This window comes from Parasteatoda tepidariorum, chromosome 6 (assembly GCF_982258835.1).
Source record: "Parasteatoda tepidariorum strain Cologne lab strain chromosome 6, Ptep-v5.0, whole genome shotgun sequence".
NCBI classification, from domain to species: Eukaryota; Metazoa; Arthropoda; class Arachnida; order Araneae; family Theridiidae; genus Parasteatoda; species Parasteatoda tepidariorum.
The window spans coordinates 59,473,901-59,494,233 of NC_141760.1; the positions used below are offsets into that span (position 1 = coordinate 59,473,901).

Here is a 20,333-nt window from a genome sequence, read left to right on the forward strand (position 1 = left end):
TTTTTATCATTTAAAAACGTTCTATTGTTTTTTACTTTAAAAGTAGTTAAATTCGCAAGCACGGAAAGTTTTTATACATGATTCCTATTAACCGAGAGGTACTAGCGGTCCCAATTAGCTCGGATAATCGAGGTCTTACTGTATTTATTTTTAATTTCAAACGTTATAGCATAGAGATAACTGTTTTAATCCACGATAGAAATAAAATAATTAGATAAAGTCGTTCATAAGCAAAACTTGTAAAGATAGAAAAATAAATATATCTTTTTACGAAATGAAGACCTTTAATAGTGTGTTTTTTTCTTTACGTTTATCTAAAAAAAAAATTTTTTTTTAAATAAAAAAAAAACACGTTTTAATAAGGTAGTCTAGCAGCAGAGCCGGATACAATTAGACGAAGTTAAAAGAAAATGTGAAATTCTTTTTATCATGTATTTTACAATCATGATTAAATAAAACAAATAACATTTGACAAAGGGAGGAGACATAACATTGAATGTGTAGGTGATTCAATTCCCTTCCTTTATGTACCCTAAAATGAGATATATTTAAAAAATTCGTTCCTTCTAATAATACTGGCATAGACGAAATAATTATAAAATTTAAAATAAAGGTAAGTGCCACTGGAACAATGATGAAAACCAGTTGCCTTTATTGAGAAGGTGTTTATTAGGAAAAAGTCGGTAGCTGTTTCAATTTTTAATTTAAAATCCCTGTAATACAAGTCTATAAAATATTTTAAAATGTTTTAAACCCATGTGACTTGTAAGTGAGTGGACATAATTACATCATTTTTCCAAGCGATTTCTAATGACTCGAGATTTTTGATGTGAGTATACATTCATCTAGAACAGGGGTTTCCAACTTACATGAGGCAGGGGGCCACAATTAAAAACACAAATCAAATGGCGGGCCGCAACTTTATCTTAATTTTATGTAGGACTCTTTTATGTTTGAAGGAACATTAATGGCAGATTTTTACCAAGTTGTACAAAACAAAAGTATTGAATTGCAAATTAAAATAAAAAGCAGATTTTTAAAAATATTTAATTGTTATTAATAATATTTTTAAAAATATTAAATAAATAATAAAATTTCGGGCTACAATAACTTTACTGTGCACCTATGTATTAAACAATTAATGTGCAACAGATATCTAATTGTTAAGATATAAAACTTTAGAAAGGTTGGTAATAAAATTTACATAGTAGCACACAAAATATTCAATGAGAAAATTGTGGTTTGTCTGCTGCACCTACCAGAGAATAGATATTTACATTTTAAATTAAAAATTTAAAAATGTGTGTGTAAATATTTTCGTCCAAAATGAGTGGTTTCAAAAAGTTAAATCGGAGAATTTCTTCGAGAAAATTTCTGATACGCACATGCTAAATTATATTCACAAAATACAAAAAAATAAAATAAAAAAGAGCAACATGCACGATTATTTTTGTATTTGAATAAATATTTTCTTTGATGCAAAACCTGAGAAATAAATTTTTTTGCACCATTGGTATGTTAAATTTCACAGAAACGAAGAAATTAGGTTTTTATTAACGAGAAAAGTGGAGTTTTTACCATATAGTTTTACGAAAATTAACCGCCAAAAAATGACAACTAATATAATTTTGTTCGCGGGCCACAAAAAAAAGGCTTCGTGGGCCGGATGCGGCCCCACGGGCCGCCAGTTGGAAACCCCTGATCTAGAAGAAATAAATTAGATTTAATTACTCTAGATATGATTTTGCTAAATCAAATGTATTTTTTTCTTTGCCCAACTCACGAAATGTAATTCAGGATAATGTTTCTTTAGTTGGGTTACCAGTCCATTCATATAGCAAATCAGGCTGCTTCCAAGAGATGCAATATCTATCAATTAATATGAGTAGAAAAACAAAACAGAGCTTTAAGTATAATCAGTTAATATTTAAAGCATTACTGAAACATCTCACTATTATCTTCCATAATTTGTTTAGATTGAAAAATAAGATAAAAAACGTACAAAATGTATATTTTCTTGTACAAGAAATTACATCGAATGCTGACAAAATGGCGATTTTTAAACTTCATAAACACTCAATTAGGAGTATCTGCTGCCAAAATAATGGCGGAGGCCCAACGAAGAAGCCGGCCCAAGTAACATTTCCCTAAATTGCATTCAAATAAGCATTTTTGTAAATGTTATTCTAAGAATTCTGTTTCTTTTTCGATACAAATTCAGAGTTTAAAAACGTTTTTTTTTCTCCACATGTTGTATTAGATACCTAAATTTTAACAATTCTACTTTTTCAAATAAAACAAAACATTATCAAATAGATTTTCTTTCTAGTGCTTTTTCCAGAAGAATCATAAAACATGATTCTCGAAGAACATTTTTATCTCAAAGAACAAAAAATATGCATACTCACGAAGTTCTCTCAATCCATAATATTTCTTTGGATGTTAAAAAGATCGAAGTATATGATATAGTATATTCAGAGTACGTAGATTATTATCAATGACAAAGAAGATATCATACAGATGTGATAATCGATATCACAGTTTAAATCACATGTCATAAAAAGGCGATTATTTTATTCCTTTTTATCAACCAGCATTTTCAATACATATCTATATCTCTGTGAGGAAAAAAATGTCATTCTTATTAAATACAAAATTCCACCGTTAAACTGTTTTCTAAATTGGTATTGTGAAACAAGATAGTTTCCATGCTGTTTGGAGAAAAGGGTGAAAGTCAGTAAGCAGTAAAAAAAAAGAAGAATGCAAATTAGCATTTTCAATGTCAATCGTTAGAACAATTTTTTTTTTTTTTTTTTTTTGTCATCAGAAGCTCATGTGACCTAACTTGTTTTGTCTGAATAATTAACTAATTGATAGCCCACTGATTAATTGAAAAAAAGAAACCCTTTGAAAGAAATTTTTCCTTCTGAAGTGAATACACCATCTCAACAATAAAAATATAAACAGTTTTTAAAAAAACAAAATAAAATAATAAAATAAAATAATAAAAAGGGGCAAAATTAAAAGACTAGATTTCCTGTCGTTGATCAGTAATAAATTACTATATCAAATTTCAAAATTTATAAAAAAAAATTAAATAATTATGGCAACGGAATCAAACTTCAAACAAAAAATACTTCACAATATAAATTTTAAATGTGTATAAAAAAAATATTATTCGAAATTCAATTGCTCGTTAAAATCAAAATCCATGTTGCATTCTTGGAGCATTGGTAGGTAAATGGTTAAATGAAAACTATAAAATATTAAAAAATATTCAATTTGATGTATTTATTTTATTAAAATTAAATTCGTTATGAATTTAAAGCTTTAAACATTGAATTTTATAAAATTAAATTAGGCGTTTTTTATTCTAGTTTTTAAATGAAAATATAAAAAAAAAATATTTTGAAAAAAAATAACTAATTTAATATTTTCACTTTTATTAAAACTAAATTAATTATCAATTAAAAGCTTTGAAACATTCACTTTCTTTTAAATGAATATTAAATGCTTTTATTTATATTTTTAATTTAAAATAATAAAATATAAAAAAATCGTTAATTTATTATTATTACTTTTATTAGAATTAAGTTAATTACGAATTTGAATTTATTAAAATTATATAATATATAAAATATTTTCTGTTAAAGCTAATGCATAAATTATTAAAAATTTTATGTTAATTATTATTATTTTTAGAATTTGTCCTTGCGAAATTTTGTCCGGCGAAGATTTGATCCATTATCGTTTAACAATAATGAATAATCTAAACAACAAAAAAAATTTTATATAATTTATATTTTTTTTTGTAATTTATATTTTTTTACAATTTATATATTTTTTTTAAATTTATATTTTTTTATAATTCATGTAATACTTATTAAACAGAATGCTAAAACATTTTTTTATTAATTTGAAGTATGAAGTAATTATTCGATATTTAGATTGTGTTCTGTTTTAATTGCTAGTTCCAGTGCTTTTCCAAATTTGTTCCCTCCTTTTTTTTCATTTTTATTCACCGAACAAGCTTAAATTGGCCTCTATAAAAGAAATGAAAAATTTTACTTAAATAAGATGCTAAAATAGTCTGCAAAATACTTTTGGCTGTAGCTGCAATACTTTATTCATTCTTTTCAATTACTCTTGATGCCTAGTAAACAAATATGTTACATTATTTTGTCTTGAGATTGAATAATGTGATTAATTTTTAAAAAAAGTATGGCAATTTGCCCTAGATAATTACGACATTACTAAATCCAGGCAGTTTTTCTCTCTTAAAATGTACAAAGTAACATATATCTACTCAGACATATTTACACTTATATACTTATCTATAATTTAAATGGAACGATTTTTTAATTTTTCAAAAGTAAAGAGGAAAAAGCGAACTAAGCTTACATGCATCAGGTTTTATCCAATTGTTTTGTATTCAATAGCATGAAATGCAATAATGCCGTACAAATAAAAATAAATTTTCCTTGTGATATATTTTCCTCATATATATTCCTGTGATATTTATTATAAATTTTCCTCATATTGATATCACTCAACAGTTTACTTGCCTAAAGATAGGTTTCAGAAAACAATTTTATTAATTTAAAAGTCAAAACAGAGACATAATTCAAAGAGAAGAGACAAAGCTTCATCCCGAAAACACCCGAATTTCTAAAAGAACACTTTGAGTAAGCTTAAATAAAATAATAAAAAATAGATCAGTTAAAAAAAATTTTAAAAATTCAAACGCTGCTTTAACGCTGTTCCAGTTAGAATCCCCCCCCCCTTTTTTTTTTGAACCAATAGTGATTATCAATAGTGATTTGATGCTACATAATTAAGAAAATTACATTATAACTTCACTTAAATTCCTTTACTTATTTTATTTAAAATAAAATTTTATATCACAAAATTAAGCAATTTTATGCAATGAAAAAATACAATTAGTAGCGGTTTACACTAACTGAAAAGTGCGTCCAAAAATTGACATTTTCTATTGCTTTCTATTATTATTATTATGCTACTATTATTATTGCTTTAATATTATTGCATGCAACTTAGTCGCGAAAAATGAGATAGACCGATATGCATTCTTCAATTTTAATCAAATTCTTAAGAATATTGTAACCAAAACACTAAGTCATTGTCATTGAAGTTAGCCCATGCCATTTCTCGATTTTTTTTCCTTGTCAAAATTAAAAGTTGTGTAATTGAATGAAATCAGTAACTGAAAGAAAAAACCTTCACTAAAATGGATAATTTCACATTCCTCATTGTCAGTTAATTGTTAAAAGATCTTTTTTTGATGGTTTTAAACACTCATGCAAAGATTATCCTGAAAAACAATGCAAATAATCAAAAACCATTTTATGTAAATAAGAGATGATTTCATCCAGGAAAAAAATCTGTTCCACACAGCATATTTTTTTAAAATTTAAATCTTTATCAGAATAACTTTCAGACACTTATCAAAGCCATTTATTGAAAACAATAGAAAAGAACAACTATTCCACTCATTTTTTTCACAATGTTAAAAGCTGATTATCCTGACGCAATTATTATTACTTCATGCAATTGATAAAGCTCAGATTTTTTTTTATGAAGTTATGCTTTATACCCATAACCTTTATTCCTTTTCAACTGTGTAAGTTATGCAGGATTATTCTTCATTGGAAATTAGATTTTGGAAGAATATAATAATGATAATAAAAAATTATGACAAATTTAAGATATTAGAGGCTTACTGTTAGAAAGTCATTTAAATAGAGAAAACGTTGAAGTTGTTTTTAATGGTCTTTACAGATATTTAATGTGGGAACCTTGGTTAACCCCTTCCTTCTCGCTCTCGTGAAAATGACGGGGTGAGATTTCGCCCTCTATTTCTCGCTCCCGTGAAATTTCCGGGCTGGAGTGTTCAGTAGTAACGTGACAATAAGAATAAAACTAATTCATTTCTTTTGTTCGGAAAACATTTTATTTCTCATTTTACATACTAGATGGCAGTACCAGGATATTTTTAATATAATTGTAGATAGTTAGTTTACTTTAAACTAGATGTCAGCACTAATCAAATACGTGTATTTGGTAAAAAAAGACCGTTTTCTTGAAAATTAACCGATCGTTAAGGGGTTAAGCGTTAAGGTCTGGTTTCTTAGGACAAGCGCCTTATCTCAGCGTCAGCGGGACGTCAACGTCCCGCTGACGCCAACAAAATACTGGTTTGTTAGCTCAAGGCCTGGTTTCTTAGAACTAGCGCCTTATCTGGGCGTCAGCGGAAAGTTGACGTAGAACTGACGCCAAAAAAATACTTTTTTGTTAGATCAGCGTGAGCAGTCGGTCCTACGCAGACATTATCTCTCATTGCGCATGCGTTAATAACGTAAACAAATATTTATTTTGAATTTGTATTGATTTTGTTATTGTCGACCAGTGTTTTAGAGAACAAATAATGACTTTGTCCAAGAAAAAACACATTATAGCTCAGTTAAATGAAGAGTGCTATGTTTAATGAAGAAGCTATGTTTAATGTCAAAATCAAAATCTTGGCTGATTTCAATGTGCTGTTGGATGTTGTCCGCCATTGCTTCTGTGGTTAACGTCACGTTGTAATCCAACTGCAGTTGAGTTGGACGGCAATTGTAGTTCAAGATGAGCGCTCGATGACGTATACTATCAAACTCACAAATGGACCAATCAGAGGTTAGCGCTGATTTCCAGCTGACGGCGTCCTGTCCTAAGAAACCAAGCCTTTAGTCGTCAATCCGATTATCTGTGTAACGGTTGTCCTGAATCCGATTATAAGTAACAAGGCATTCTTTCATGATTTTTGTTTTCTTCAACGTTTTGTACCTGAAAGAATTGACTTTTGGTGTCTTCTGACAAATATTTCGTGCAACTGCCTGCAATTTTGAAAATTCAACACAAGAAATTCTCCCCCCTCCCCTTCTCAAGAAGAATATTTTACCTCATTGGCTGCTTTTTTAGAAAATTGTGTAAATCGTATTTTGTCAAATACCTACTGTGTGCCCACGTAGAGGAAGAAGTTAAAAAAAATTTACTCGTGGACCAGCGATTATAAGATATTATAAGTAACTACACATTTTCATTGTTCCGTTTACTTGTCTTTTTAGTTAAGAAAAATATTTTTCTTATAAAAAAATTATTTAAGTGGATTTTTAAATGAATAATTACAATACAAAGAATGTGCTAAAATAAGCCATTTTTTTGATAACTCACATCAAAATACGAAACTGGAAATCAAAAGTTTAAAACAGAATTAATTTATGGTAGTCCGAGTTGAATTTTAGTGATCTCGAAACAACGAACCACCTATATTTAATGCATGATTCATTTCTGTGGTATTTGTTTCCAGTGAAAAAAATAAATAAATATTACTTGAGGAAATTTTGCCCCCTTTCAACATTAAAATATTCACAGAAAATTAGAGTATGAACAGATTAAAGGGAATCAAGTAACGGGGATTGTACTGATTAAAAATCGTAGACCTGTCTGGACTTAAATATTATCACTTTATTTATTAATTACATTTCGAATGAGCATCACGACATAATTTCATTGTATAAATTATTTATTTTTTTCTGTTGTCTATCGATTTCCGACAGTTCTATACGAGAAGCTATACCACTAACATTTTGGATTTTCGATCTTTGTCCAATTTTATTGTAAGAATGTACCCCTAATTTAGGGCTGAAAAATTTACATTGTGCTACGGGTACTTGGGGGTTAGTCCACTTCTCTAATTGTGGGGAACAAACTGAAATATCATCTGTTATATCTCTTAAAGATTGCGAAGTATTGCAATACAATGATCTTAGTGTATCTTCTTTAGTTCTTTGGATCCCTTCATTTGATAGCTCAGAATCATATTCATGTGTGTCGATAACTTTCTTTATGCTTCTTTCGGGATTTGTCTCTTGGCAAAATGGCGATCTTTTTACTCCCGATTTTACCGTTAAAAAACTCTTTTGCGCGGAAGACAACTCACTTCTGTGACTTGATTGGGCATTGAGAGGTATATCAGTTCTACTGTATTTGCGATTGACCCAATCCAGCGCTGCACTAGTGAAACTGTCTATTTTTAAATTTTCACTATTGTTAGATGATTGAACATCAACGGGTGTATTAGGTATTTTATTGTATTCACGATTGATCCAATCTAATGCAGCTCTAGTGAAACTATCAGTTTTCAACAGGGTATTTTCTTTGGACATCTTATCAGTAACATGCATATCAGATATTTTATTGTATCCATGATCAATGCATTGATGGTATGTTTCAGGATAAGATGCCTGAATTTTCTTGGAGAGGCAATTTTCATTCTTAAATTCACGATTAGAATACTCTCTGAATTCAAATCCATCTCTCTTATTCGGGTCTGAATCAACCAAGTCCTTGAACCTTTCTGAAATAGGAGTATCTATATTAATATTTTGTGTGAATAATCTAAGTAAATTATACGCGAATGCGTCTTCCGAGGAGTGTAGGATCCTTGATTTCATTTTTCTTAAAGCAGTCTGCTTTATCTTTATGTTATTAGTTAATAGCTTTTTCTGCGATTTCCCAATGGTTTTTCTTAACTTCGAATTATTTTCTGTTTTCGGAAAATCTATATTCCTTTGTCTTATCTGCATTGTTTCAGCAGGGGATAAGGAACCACCTTTTAAAGAAAGATTTTTTTCTGATATGTTCGAAACATCACATTTTTTAGAATTTTGTGGCTCATACGATGCTGTGGAACAACTGCAATGAGCAATGTTAGGAAAGTTGGAATAATTATTGACGATATTATTAGTTATAGAGATGGCTGGATCATTTTCTTTTGACAGTGGTGAATTGCTAGCTTCTTCCAATTTTCCCCTAAAATATTTGTCTGAATCTTTTTCAGGCGGAGTTTCCTGGGTACATTGGTCATTTACATTTACTTCAATGATTTCTTTATCGTTTCTTTTTAGTGAATACGGGACTTTGCATAGCATTTCATTAGAATCCAAATTATTTATTTTATTACTCCGGATGGACGAAAACTCCTTTTGTTCAACATTAGGAGAAATAAAGTTACATTCATTTCTGATATTGTTCGTAATTATTGTGTCAGAAGAACTTTTTGGAATTCCAGATGTTTGTTTTGAATCAGACACAACAGAAATTTTGTTATTATCAGAATTTGAATGATAAGAATTCAGTGCTTCTATTTTATAATCAATCATTTGAGAAGATTCTACATTTTTTGGAATATTTTTACAGTCTTCAACTTCGTGTAATGAGCTAGAAAAGCAATCGTCCAATTCATTCAACTCATCCTCGGATGCCATTGTTTTATCATTTCTATTTCTCAAAAATTGAACATTTTTTGGGGTAAAAACGCAATTACAAACCTGGTGTGAAAAATTATCTCCTAAAATATGTTTCTCTGTATAAAGGGAACCACTTCTCAACTCCTTCTCATTCTCAACGTTAGCTTTACTTTCCATGTGATCGACTTCATTAGTATACTGAGAAATCTTTGAAATGTCTCCTTTATTACAATCTAAAATATTTTGTGATTGGAAAGTTTCAGTTCTAAAACTGCCGCGGCCTAAATTCAAATCAGGTATATTTTGCTTTTCCGGCCAGACCATCAAACAGAATAAAGGAACCATATCGATAACACTCCCGTTATGAGGTGCAGGATAAACTGTGCTCACGGCATTAGATGGGTATTTCTTCAGGGTTTGATTAATGGTTGTTTCACATAAAGCTTCTTTATCAGACATTCCTGTGTCTGGATCATTTTGATCTTTTCCTACAAGATGAAAACCAGAGCTTGGTTTCATGTAATGGTATTCTTGTTCACCACTTCGTTTATAATTCTTTTGTGGTGAACTAGTGGTTTTAAAAAGTGTTAGTCGTTCTGGATCTGTAATTTCAGGCATTTCATCAACAAACTTTTCTCTCTGGTCAAAAGAATCTGAAAATGGTTTGGTTTCATAACTGTTATGCTTCTGCATACCGTATGGTGAAGCATGCGTGGTAGACAATACTTGATTTAAACCTAAAGTGTGTACTTGATCACTTTGGGATATTTTTCCATCTTTTGGTGGCAAATGTTCTCTTGCTTCCGTCTTAAGATTTTCATTTCTGCTAGTTTTCAACTGGTTTTTCAAATTATTTTCTCGTAGTGGCAGATAAATGTGCTTTCTCGCCGATTCACTTTTAGGTTCAATACTTGTATTATCTGTGAAGAATGATTGACTAGGCTCAGTTAAGCTATGCAACATAAGGTCAATGGCATCACTGGAACTAAGGTCATGAAGATAGACTGTTTTTTCTACACATTCTTCCTTGCGTGAAATCATAATACCACCCTCTTCGTTGGGAGCAAAAGTAGAAGGATAAAATTTGGTGTGATCAGCCATCAAATCAGTAGGAGCGTTATGTTTGTATTTGTCACATTCTGCGTTAAGATTTTGTCCTTCTGAAGTAGAAGTCTGACTAGGCATGGCTGTTGCGGACCTATTTTTTCGAATTACTTTCTCAATTTCAAACTGTTGTTTCAAAAGCCTTAACCTAATATCAGCTCGTGATAATCTATCTAAAAGGAAAGAATCTATTTCACTCGTATGAATTTCAGGGGCATCTTTCAATTCTTTTACATTTTCTTGCAATTCAGTTATAACTTCGATATGCTTGTCGATTTCAGACTCACTTAGAGCTTTAAAGTTTATACCACTCTTTCTTTCATATTTTTTACAATGGCTCCTAAGTTTGTTTAAAATACACGTTCCTTTGTAACGACTATCCGTGACTTCATTATCGCAGATACTCTCTAAAGAGTGACAAAAGTCCTCCAGTAGACGTTGCTGGCCGCGATAAAACTTCTGTGCTGACTGAATGTAATCCTTTTGTGAAAAGTTTAAAAGTTTTTCTTCGCGATAGAGATCTTGCAAGAGTGATTTTGATTCCAGCATGCTTTCAGCTAACTGATTCGAAACATTTTCAATAGTTGGTCTCATAGTAGGTACTTCTTTATCCAAGTTATTCCCATATTGGCCTCGTGAAATAACATCTCTTAAATACTGTTCATCATAATTATCTTCATCTTGCTCTTCAAAAATTCCTCCAATTTCCGAAGCCAATTTATTCCTATCTTGATCTCGTGAAAAAACGCGTTTTAAATACTGTTCATTATAATTCTTTTCTTTTGGGTTATTCTTTATTCCTTCATCTTTCTGATTGAAAAAACTTCCAACTTCTGTTCGATCTTCTTTTTTCTTTTCCCCATTTTTCTTACCAAAAGTTTTAACTGATGTACTAGTCATGTCAGGCATAGATTTTTCTTGTATAGTATACTGAGTTGATCTATCAATTAAATCACTATCAAACTTAGTGTTATTTCTTGCTTTTGTCAAAGCGTCACCGTTATCATTTTTTTCATAGGTCGGATGTTGTTCAAAATGCTGGATACTGTTCAAATACTGTTCATTATAATTCTTTTCTTTTGGGTTAATCTTTAATCCTTCATCTTTCTGTTTTAAAAAACCTCCAGCGTCTGTTCTACGATCTACTTGTTTCTTTTCAACACTTTTCCTACGAAACGTTTTAACTGATGTCATATCAGCCATTGAGTTTTCTTGCATTGTATCCTGAGTGAATCTACCAAGTTGATCATTATCAAACTTAGTAGAATTTTCTGCTTTTTTTGAAGCGTCAACCTTATAACTTTTTTTATAAGTCGGAAAACGTTCTTGAACAAAAGATGGCTCACTGGAACTCGTTGTATTATTTTTATGAATGAATTTTTCGTTTAATATTTTACTTGTTTCATGCTTATCAGCGATGTTATTTATAAGTCTCTGAATTCGATGCGCTACTGTTCTCTGTTTGATTTCTTGTTTGCCCAGAAGTTTTTCATGTTCTTCTAAAACTTGAATGTAGGAATTGAATTTATCTTCAATTTTCTTTTTGCAGATATTAAGCGCCTCTGTTGAAGTAATTTTATCAGGCTGAACATCTTTTGGTTTTGTGGGAGAAAAGGTTGCTTTGATGTTGTGTAAATTATCAGATTCTATAATCAAAGGACTAGACACCTTAATTGTTTTTCCAGGAGGTAAAGTAACAACTATTTGATTGGTAGGTTTAGAACTTTTGTGACGATATGGTGTTACTCTATTTCTGTTAGAGGGTGGAGTCCATGTGCGAAGTAGCCTGGGACACATACCGCATTCCTTATTATCACGCTTTTTATTGAAACCTAGTTCAATTGTATCTTTCTCTCCTATACTGATACGGAAGCCGTAATTCTCTTTTCCAAAATTCATTTTAAATGATTGAGGTAATGTGAAATAACCTTCCATTCTTAAACAGATTCCTTCCTTAATTTGAAACTTGGTTCAACATCTATGAATAAAGAAATCCTATAATGTAATTCAATTTTGCAAACAACAAATATAATAAAAGGTTTTAATTTAACATTAACTGCTGACAGTTATATATATAAAAGACATCTGGCCAACTGTATGATTTTTGTCGGAGCATTCGTTCTGGACAAAAAATATTTTTAATGATATAATATTTAATGCTATAATCTTTAATGAACAAAAAAAGATCTAGATACCCTTAGTTGCAAATTGAAAGCCCTGTTATTTTAGCGTAGGAAGCACTATAAATAAGTTAGTTTTTACTGCCTTTAATTCAATTTTATGTGCTATGTCCAGCCAACAATTGTCTTTAGAGAAAAAAAAAGCTCCTCATTGTTATCAATAATATTTAACGCTTTGCCAACGGTATCCTAAAACTTCTCGTGGAATTTTTTTACTGGTAAGTATAATAAAATATGTTTCCTATCTATGTTGCCACTACTTCATTTATAACAACTGGAGTTTATAACATCTTGTAACCAACCTAACTGACTCGTATCATGCAAAAAAAGAAGTGTTTGATTGAAGTTAAACTAGGATCTAATCTGTAATACGTCAACAAACTTGACTCACTAGCCCATTAGTGCAAAGAAATATTCTGGACATACAGCTACACGATGATTCTTATTAAAGTTAACCTGTTTAGAACGCCATTGTATCCGTTCATGTGGTGGATGTCGGCGAAACTTAGTATATACTTTCTTAGGAACATAGGAAAAAGCAATAAAAAATGTATCATATTTCGATCTATATTAGATGGTTCTCAGCTGTTCTTCAGCTGTCTCTCAGTTCGAAAAAAGGACTAATACAATTTAGAGTGTAGTTTAGAAAGCCAATATCACTGCCGCAAAACTACACTGCATTATACCATTACCAGAGCCTGACTAAGGCAGGGACAAACGGGGCAGTTGTCCAGGGCCCCCAAATCGAATAGAAACTTAATTTGATGTGTCCTTCTTTGATGAACTTTTTTTAAACAAAATATCAGTACAGGGTAAAATCCGTCAGTTTTATGTTACCTTCTACATTAATTTAGTGTATGAACACGAAATAATCTATATTTCGTAAATTCATGGCAGAATTCTAATAAATTTTCGTAATTACTATGGTCCAATTTGGTCAATCAAAAGCCTGTACTTTTACATACCGCAAAATGCTATAATATGTTTACAAAAAACGGGCTTCTGATTGGCTTAACTAATGCATTGTAATTGCGAAAATTTAGCTGAATTCCTCCCTAATGTCAGCAAGGATATGAATTTTTCGCAGCTAGATGGACAAAGTTACCAAGCAGAAAACTGCATTTGGCATGATGGGCATAGAATTGTCAGAAAATCAATAAAATAGACAGAATGATATTTCGTCTTGCCATTGGAGGGGAGGGGGACTTTATAGCTACTTTAGGTTCTAGTCAATTTTACTTGTTATATATCTATTATGCGGTGAACAATTTAAATGCCGCCATTAAATTCGGTTCTTCATTACTGCAGTAGTGAAGCAGAGGGGCCCCGAAGAAGTTTTTGCCCCAGACCCCAATTAGGCTAAATCTGGCCCTGACCATTACAGAAGAACTATAAACTGATATTACTGAATGTACAATTATTGTATTCAAAGAAATTCGGGAGTTAGAGGCCATCACTATGGAAAGAAGAACAAATTAATGGTTATAAGAATCCTCGGATCAAAGTGAATATTTTTACTTTCGAACTATGTATTTTAATAAAATTGAAAAGATAGGGGTTAGCGATTGTCCTTCATCAACACCGAAGAATGAGCCATAATAAAGCATTATTCTCATCCTCAACCGTTGCTGTCAATTGTATATCATCTAATATGGGTTTAGTCCAGGTTTTTCCTAATTTTTCAGTCAACATGATCGAATCTCAGTTTGCTTATGACATGATTTGTCAATTTATAATAACAATATTATTATTAATAATAATAATATTTGGCATGATAGCAATTAGAGACAGAAATGTTTTTTTTATTTACAACCGGCTAGAATGTTCGGTGTTGCATCTTCAGAGATGGTTTGAGTACAACTGATTTAGTCTATTGAAATTTCTATTAGCAGAGTAGGGGTCCATCAAAATTCTTTCCAATATTAGTGGAAATTATCATTTCAAAGCCAATTAAATTTTGAACTTCGGAGGGAAAAATTTTTTTTTTTCGAAATACATTTCTGTATTGTAATCAACGAATTCCTTACATTGTTACTGTTTTCACTAGATAACTATAAGCAAACAATAAGCAAATAGATAAAATCATAAAAAAAAAACAGAAAAGAAAAAAAAATCCTCAACTTTTTTCCCCTTAATCACTTGTTGGATATCCGATATTAAAACGAGGTGGATTCCTTGCGATAAAAGTTTGAATTCTTCACTCGTAGTAAAGATTTTTTTTTTTTTTCTCCTTTCAAGAATACATTTCTGTATAGTAATCACCCAAACCTTGCACCATTACCGTTCTATTTAGATAATTATCAATATTTAACAATAAGCAAATAGATAAAATCATTAAAAAAAAGAGAAGAAAAAAAATTCTAAACATTTTTTTCCTGATTATTTGTTGGATAATGAAGCATCTAGATTCCTTGCAATATCAGAGATTCACTCGTAAAGATAAGATATTAATTTGCGATTTTATTTATTATCTTCCATAGATAAAATACGCGAAACACGTGTTTTTTTGAACTTCTACACAGTATATACGCAAGTTTATATTTAATAAAAAAAAAATACCCGTGCTCCTGTCTCCACAAGCCCAAAATTTAACTGATATTAATTAACGTCATCTTTTATGAAATATTGCAAACAAGTGCATTGATTTCAAAACGATCAAAGTACTTCACACTGTTAAAAACAAATCTTTCTGTAATAGATTTTTTTTAAATAAATAAATAAACTATCAACATAAAATATTATGTGTTGGTCAATTCCATACAATATACAGGGTGTTTATAAAGTCCCGAACCCATTTTGATGTTTAATAGCTCATAAAATAATAAAGATAGATTAAAATTAATAACATAAATGGTTATATAGACTCATGACCCTTGTCAATGAACTTCCACGTGTGCCCCCTTCGTCACACGGAGAATATCAAGTCGATAGTCAATTTCATGCCAGGTAGCGGCAAGCATGTCGGCATTCACAGAGGCTATTGCGGTTGTAATTCTGGCTTTTAGGTCATCAATGTTCGACACGATCCTCCTGTAAACATTGTCCTTCATAAATCCCCAAAGAAAAAAGTCCAGCGGCGTTATATCAGGTGATCTGGGTGGCCAAGGAATTGGACCTCCTCGCCCAATCCATCTTCCTGGAAAATGGTCATTCAAAGAACTACGAACGATGATACCCCAATGAGGTGGTGCACCATCTTGTTTCAAAAAGACATGTGTTATTGACAAGGGTCAAAAGGGTCAAGGGGGACAAAAAGAAGTTCATTGACAAGGGTCATGAAACGTTCTGAGTCTATCTAACCATTTATGTTATTAATTTTAATCTATCTTTATTATTTTATGTTGTTGTTGTTAATTTACGTCGCACTAGAGCTGCACAATGGGATATTGGTGACGGTCTGGGAAACATCCCGGAGGATGATCCGAAGACATGCCATCACAATTTTGATCCTCTGCGGAGGGGATGGCACCCCCGCTTCGGTAGCCCGACGACCTGCGCGCGAAGTCGAGCACTTTACGGTAGCACAGTTTAACGAGGACCAATACTTATTATTTTATGAGTTATTAAACATCAAAATGGGTTCAGGACTTTATAAACACCCTGTATATAAACTTCATAAATCATGTTGATGTTGTTGTCCTTCATGATCTAGTGCCTGCTAAATCTGAACCGTAAGTCCATGTACCCCCGGTGAAATTAAGAATCAAGAGGTAAGAGCAGGGCTAAAGAGAATAGAAGGGCTAGTTCATTCCGCTCTTGAGCTGAAGCTACGATTTCCCTCCTCATGACGTCACGCTACACACAGATCTCGGAGATCGCAAGCTAAGATATTATGAAAACTTTGTATCATTCTCTCTGTAAAAATAAGTTCGACTTTTTCTTGATATTAGCTTTCAAACTTTATACAACTAACATATTTCCTTTCAAAAACATAGTTTAATGTATATATTGACACTTTTTTAGCTACATATTGCTCTATAACAATAATTTGTAAATTTAGAATCTTGGTTTTAAAATCTGCTGTTAATGGCAATTTGTTTATACTTAATCATTAGGAAACAACAACCTTAAACGCTAATTAGTCTAACAAAATAATAATTTAGGTTCATAAAAATATTAGAAATTTTACAATTGTTTATAAATATTTAAATTTAAAAGAATATAATAATATTAATTATATCATAATTAAAAAAATAATAAATATTTAGAATCACTACATTAAAAACTACGTTATGAAACCAGGGGATTTTAACTATTAATTATCTATACTTTTCATTTAAGCTTTTATTTTCTTAGATTTTTTTTTTTTTTGATTTTTTCATCTGCCTCTTTTTTTTTCAAGGAGCTGGGCAGTTTTAATTTAGATAGCGAATTTTTATAAAAGTTCTGAAATGCAAAATAAGCGTATTGCTGTTTTATTCACTGCGTGGATATCGTCCTTCTAATTCACTTATAAATTCTTTGATGACACTTCTTGATTTTCCGTCCCATGCACACTTCGAAAAATGTTCTCAAATTCCTGACACACTTCCATCCATGCTGCTGACGGAACAATTAGTCCCCCTTTGAAAAGAATGCACTTGGTAGAGTTAGAGCAATTTTAAAATCATTCTAATCCGCAATTTAAGCAAACGATTTCTCATATCATCTTCATAATCTTGTTTTAAGAAATGCTTACAGCATATTCGTTCATATTTAATATTAACTGGATCATTTCGTTCATTTCGTTAGCAATGTTGAAGTCATTCTTTACATAGTTGTTAATTTACTTTAAGGAACACGTGGAAAATTATATTTTTTTAAATTTGGTACAATTTTAAGCCCAAGATTTTACAATTACAAAATTATTTTTGAATATATGGGGGAAAATATATAGAAATTTACCAGTCATAAATAATTTTTATTTGTAGTGACAATTTTTGAAAATATTTTCTTACTTTACCACATTTTTGTGTTGATTTTTTAATATAATTTTTTTTTTCTCAAATTATGTCTAAATTTTCACAAAATAGGTACCTCTCAAAAAAACTTAGACAGACCACTGATATTTTAGGTCATGTTTTCCAGAGCAAAGCCTAAACAATCGAGGGCATACTTGGGAAAAATCGGATTCTTTCAGAACTTAAGACAAATTGGCGAAACCATTTTGCTAAATGCAAAAATTGCATCGAAATAATAAATCGGGGGGGGGGCAGTAAGAAACCAATTACTACAGTGCCTATATTAAAAACCTATGATAACAGCACATATTATAACAAAACCTAGTACAAGCATCACTAGCGTCTATAACAATATGGAGTTTTTTTTTTATAGCTCCCAAAACGGATAAGTACTTGTAAATCTTTACAAATTTATTGGGAATCAGTACACACAGAACAGGAATAAAACTTATTGAACGCTTTTAAGTCTCAAGTAAAATACCTTCATTTTAGACAATGACAAAATTTATTCTGTAAATAATACTCTTAAAGAATCCTAGAGTTTTCATAACGTAAAATCTAATGAGATATTGAAAGGTATAATTTAGTAAAATCTCCTTACTTTATCTAACAACGCAGGCTAACTTTAAAATTATGAATAATTTATTTAACAAATTTTAATTAATATAAACAGTTTTGAATTTTGTTAGTACTCCTACAAATACCTCCACAATAACTTCATACTCAAGCTAACCTTAAATTAATTTGTATTCAATTTTTTCAAGTATTTTCATCTCACTTTCTGAATATTCTCGAGTTCTGTTTCACATAAATAGAAAAGTATAAATTACTTACTAAATGTTTTTAGAAAAATGAATTTTTTAGGAAATTCAGTATGGTAGAATTTTGTTAAAAAAATCAAATGCGAAATGAAAAACTTTTAAGTAGTTATCTCTTCTTGGTATCTAGAGCAGACATTACACTCGTTTTACACAATATAATGCAAATAAATAAATGAATTAAAATAAAAAATAAGGCCAAATCAAGAATAATTTTTTTTCTCCAACTATCAATTTTGTATAAATGTAATACTATGCTGTGAATTATTTATATAAAAAAAAATTCGACACATACTGCTTTTTAAATATTTATTTCCTTTCTAACATGAACACGGTTGACAGTAGTATCTTATTTACAATTCACTAGAGCTCATTATGGGCTATAGTAGACGCTCTGGGAAACCGAAAATATGCGCGCTAAGTCTAGCACTTTTTGGCAGAACAGTTTAACGAGGACCGATACCGGGCACCCTCAGTCCCTTCGCAGGATGATCACCCAACCACTGGTAGTGATGTTTGGCTTCGGTAATCTATTAGGACCCGTGTCTTAAGATCAATCCACCATAGAACGCACAAGAATGGAAATAGGTATAGTCTGTCTATGGAAAGAACTCCCTTTGCTATTCGTGTTAAGAAAGTGGCAGTGACTATGGTTACGAGGTTTAATTATTTCAAGAAGAATTTAAGACAGGATTTAGCTTAGTTCGACGAGAGAAAGGTAATCAGGAGGGTGAGAAGCTCCCCACTATAAATGTGCCATTGCTGGTTCCTACAGCAGCAGACAGCACTTTTGCACTCTTTCTTATATTTTTAGGTTAATGAACTTAAATTAAGCTAAAATGCATACGTGGTTTATTGGAATAAATCACGTATTCAAGTGAGTTTTGAATTAATCTAAAACTTTTATTAAAAAAAAGGAAGATCAAAGTGAAATGTTTTAAGAAGGCGAGCACTTTTCTAGATAAATATCCGATTTAAACTATCAAAGGAAAAAACCTTTTTTCTACATTCTAATTTAAAAATTCTAAAAGAAACAACCACTGAAACTAGAAAAAATAGTCTGTTTTTGTTTGAAGTATAAATTTTATGGTTGCATTTAGAGGATAATATAAATATATAATTCTTCTTATTCATCAAACAATTAATGCACCAATGGCACATCATTTCCTTCAAGGTTGATTCAGCTGTTAAACAGGGTTGTATACCTTCTCCAACAATAATTTTAATTCTAATCGGATAATGAAGAAGAGAGTATTAGAGAATATAAGGGGTATAAGCTGAATATCGCTGACCTTTTTTTTTTTTTTTTTTTGCAGACTTATGTTTACTGACCAACACCCTTCAAGACATGCAAACAAACACATCTTAAACAGAGGAGGAAAAATGGAGCATATTATCAAAAAAAAATAAAATTTCGAAAATAGCCCTAAACAATTAAATGACATATTCTTAAAAAAAATAAACTAGAGGAGGTAAGCAATTTTACATATCTTGGAAGTATAATAGCAGGGGAGGAACTAATGAAGTTATACTAAATAGATTAAACAAAGTTGGAAGCATTTACGCTATCCTCAACAATTTCTGGAAAAACAAAAACATGACAAATTTTAATATTCAATACGATTGTGAAATTTGTCCTACTATATGGATCCAAGACTGCAATAAAAATAATTTGAAAAAGCTTCAAGCATTTATTAAGAAAAATCTTGTGTATCAAGTGTTTCCATAAAGTTTGTAATACAGAAATCCTTAGCAAAGCAAAACAAAAACCGATTGATTTGAAAATTAAAAAATGTAAATGGATTGATCATGTTCTACGTAAACTTGAAAAATTTAAAGTAAAACAAACTTTTGATTGGAACTATCAGGGCAATAGAAAAAAAATAGGAAGACCTAAAAGTACTTGGAGCAGGAAGATAGTAACTTAATGGAAAACAATAAGAAAAACACAGAGGCTTCAAATAAAGTAAGATGGAAAGC

The 20,333-nt window shown here is 30.7% G+C and overlaps 1 protein-coding gene across 3 annotated transcripts in view; it reads right to left on the reverse strand.

The window, feature by feature from the left end:
- Positions 1-4,435, reverse strand: part of LOC107450414 (alkylglycerol monooxygenase) — a 39,130-nt gene extending 34,695 nt beyond the window's left edge. The window contains exon 1 of one of the 3 annotated variants that reach the window (XM_071178620.2): positions 4,402-4,435. The gene's annotated coding sequence lies outside the window, so the exon portion shown is untranslated. Of the gene's footprint in view, positions 1-2,404; positions 2,621-4,401 lie in introns of those variants that run through there. The other 2 variants (XM_043047366.3, XM_043047364.3) reach the window with 2 other exon arrangements.
- Positions 4,436-20,333: the final 15,898 nt, after the last annotated feature.